This window comes from Octopus bimaculoides, chromosome 7, assembly GCF_001194135.2.
Source record: "Octopus bimaculoides isolate UCB-OBI-ISO-001 chromosome 7, ASM119413v2, whole genome shotgun sequence".
In the NCBI taxonomy this organism is placed as follows: Eukaryota; Metazoa; Mollusca; class Cephalopoda; order Octopoda; family Octopodidae; genus Octopus; species Octopus bimaculoides.
This window is the reverse complement of record NC_068987.1, coordinates 30,134,039-30,136,538: the sequence shown is the minus strand read 5'-3', so window position 1 is coordinate 30,136,538 and position 2,500 is coordinate 30,134,039. Positions and strand designations below refer to the sequence as shown.

At 35.2% G+C, this 2,500-nt stretch overlaps 2 protein-coding genes across 8 annotated transcripts in view; one reads left to right on the top strand and one right to left on the bottom strand.

Moving 5' to 3' along the window:
• The window catches only part of LOC128248358 (uncharacterized), a 62,105-nt gene that overhangs the window by 1,763 nt on the left and 57,842 nt on the right, over nucleotides 1–2,500 (bottom strand). The window lies entirely within an intron of this gene.
• The window catches only part of LOC106883196 (uncharacterized), a 72,215-nt gene that overhangs the window by 19,059 nt on the left and 50,656 nt on the right, over nucleotides 1–2,500 (top strand). The gene's annotated exons all lie outside the window — the stretch shown is intronic.

Genomic DNA, 2,500 nt, shown 5'->3' with positions numbered 1-2,500 from the left:
ATATATATATATATAAGATGAAAATGTGTGTGTGTGTGTGTCTGTCTGTGTGAATCCCTAAAACTTGAGAACTACACAACCAATTTCATTCAAATTTTACACATGCCTTACTTAGAGTCCATGTAGTGTCATAGGCCAAATTTTTTTTTAAGTTCTTGCCTAGTGCGAGCCCAGAGCAATATCATATCTCCTCCACTATTTCAGCATTACATGTCAAAAGTGAAACAACATCTCTATTGTAATGTCAAATATTTTCACTTTAATAGTTTCACTTTAATACTGAAACTATTATCTCACATATATACAGGCATATATACATACATATATATAATATATAGATATATATAGATGTACTGGGGTTGATTTGTTCAACTGAAGTTCTTCAAGTTAATGCTCCAGCATGACTGCAGTCTAAGATATATATATATATATATATATATATATAACTATAAAAGAGAGTTTGTGTGTGTGTGTGTGTGTGCATGTGTGTGCGTATGTTCCTTATGCATTCCAAAACCTAGTTGCCGATTTTCACGTAAGGGGTATCAAAAGATTCAGTAAGATTTTGGCAACCAACTAAACTATATTTTCATTCACATACTTGCATTACAAATATTTAACATCATCATTTTTCTTTTAATCACCTATTGACATTTTATATCACCACTACAATGCCGATGATGTCACATTTTCTATACATGCATGTTCACATGTTCATTACCTGTGTTAGGCCAATGACTGACAAGTATGCGTGTGGCAGTGTATGTGCCTGTCAGTATACATACATTTTTGTGACGACTGGCACATGCACACACACACACATACGCACACACAAGTGCGTGCACATATAAAGACAGACAGACACACACATGGACAGAAAAAGGCTTCACATGTGCGTTAATGTACCTGTGTGTGTCTGTGTGTCTCTTAGTTTATGTATGTAACTTCCCCTCTTCCCAACAGTGAAACGCGTGGATATTGATACTTTACTTGCAGCTTGGACTCCAAACAAACAATGTTCACTTTCAAGTACTACTAACATGAAGATTTACCTGGTTTAACACCACTCACAATATTCACAAATATATACGAAAAAATATTATTCTGGTTATTATAACAAATTTGGAAGCTTGGCTAAGTAGAAAGCCTCAGCGGCTCGCTCTTTCAATATAATTACAGTAATGTTATTCCACTCCTTATAACCAGTTTCAAGGTAATGTTTTTTTAACAGTCCTTGTATTCTTCATCACTGTGAGTATCAATGTCACACAACCTTTTTACTGCATTACTCAGTATTTATTCTACAGCCTATAACGTTACACAGTTCAAAAACAGCAGCTTCCTTTTTATTCACTTTGTTCAGCATTCGTTTCAAAATTGTAAAATAAATTATTTTTGTATATAAAATTGAATTATGCTTTCTGAATTTTCTTGGCCTTTCACTTTCTTCACCGTGACATTCATTCAATCGTGAATTTCATAGCGTTTAGTACATGTTCCAAATAAACGTTGAATTTCTCTACTTTCTTACATTGGTGACGCATGCTAACTTTTGCTAAATTGGTAACTTTCCATCTTTTTTATAGCATAACTATGCTACAGAAAGTATGTTTTGCACCTATATTGACTACAGTTCGTTTCGCTTGAACCTCGTGAGTGTACGTTTTGCTGTTTTCAATGTTATCAATTCTATGAGTGTGTTTCTGCATTCATTACATGTATGTGCGTGTTTCTGCATTCGTTACATGTATGTGCGTGTTTCTGCATTCGTTACATCTATAGTTAACTATATAGCAAAGAACATTTTACGCTGCTTTAATGAGCCCACATCTAATGAAATAGCCATCCTTATGATTGGTGATCCCCATGAAAATCAGGCTAATCATATCGAAAGATCACCCCTTCACAGGCTCATCCCTCTTATGATGCTCCCCAGTATAATCTTATTCTGTGGAATGGACAAGATGGGTATTATTTCATTTTTCCTCAGATTAAGCCTGCAACAGGATAGTCAATTATAAACAAAAGGGTGTCGTCAAATGACTTCTATTCTTACCAACTGATGTTAAGACAAGAACAGTCAAATCCTTTCTACTATAGACACAAGGTTTGAAATTTTAGGGAAGTGGACCAGGCAATTACACCAATCCCAGTGTCTCACTGGTACTTAGTTTGGCAAGATTTTCTTTTGTACTCTCCCAAAAACACCTTTTTAAATTTTTTTTTTTCTACACAAACCCCAGTTTTTGGCTCTTTTACTCATTAACTTGTTTCAGTCATTTGACTGTGGCCATGCTGGAGCACCACCTTTAGTCGAGCAAATCGACCCCAGAACTTATTCTTTGTAAGCCTAGTACTTATTCTATCGGTCTATTTTGCCGAACTGCTATGTGACGGGGACATAAACACACCAGCATCGGTTGTCATGCAATGCTAGGGGGACAAACACAGACACACAAACATACACACACACATATATATATATATATATATATATATA